Genomic DNA, 449 nt, shown 5'->3' with positions numbered 1-449 from the left:
GGACCCGGTGCTCCCCTACAGCAAGCACCACTTGCTGCCATACATGTGACGGATCTCCATATACAGGATTCCTCAACGGCCCACAGGTCAGGCCAGCACTGTCCACCGGGTCTTCAGCACGTCGTTCTGACGGGACACCTGCATGTGACACCCAAGTTACGACCCCAGCTCTTCAAGCCACCTCAGGGGACCTACACAGCATTGGAGAATAGCCTGGGGCCTCTTGAGGCCGCCGCCTTCTCCAAACGCTCACCACCTCGAGCGCACTCCCGCAGCGCTGTCGCGGCTGCAGGCACTCTGGATGGCACCTTCCCCCTCCAAGCCGGCGGCACGCCTCACGCAGGCACCGATTGGTTCAGACAACACGGCGAAGACGCATGAACTCCACCTTCTTTCTGTCGAAATCCCAGCATTTCGGGAGGCTTAAACGGCCGACACGACGGGCGCGA

General features: G+C 61.2%; 1 long non-coding RNA gene across 1 annotated transcript in view; it reads right to left on the bottom strand.

Annotated features, from left to right (window-relative positions):
* Positions 1-436, bottom strand: part of LOC103914460 — a 27,324-nt gene extending 26,888 nt beyond the window's left edge. The window contains exon 1 of the long non-coding RNA XR_663469.1: positions 389-436. This is a non-coding gene — a long non-coding RNA (uncharacterized LOC103914460). The remainder of the gene's footprint in view (positions 1-388) is intronic.
* Between the last annotated feature and the right edge of the window lie 13 nt (positions 437-449).

The sequence above is a fragment of the Pygoscelis adeliae genome, unplaced genomic scaffold (assembly GCF_000699105.1).
Source record: "Pygoscelis adeliae isolate BGI_AS28 unplaced genomic scaffold, ASM69910v1 Scaffold83, whole genome shotgun sequence".
Lineage (NCBI taxonomy): Eukaryota > Metazoa > Chordata > Aves > Sphenisciformes > Spheniscidae > Pygoscelis > Pygoscelis adeliae.
The sequence above is the reverse complement of the archived record's forward strand: the minus strand, read 5'-3'. Positions and strand labels throughout refer to the sequence as shown.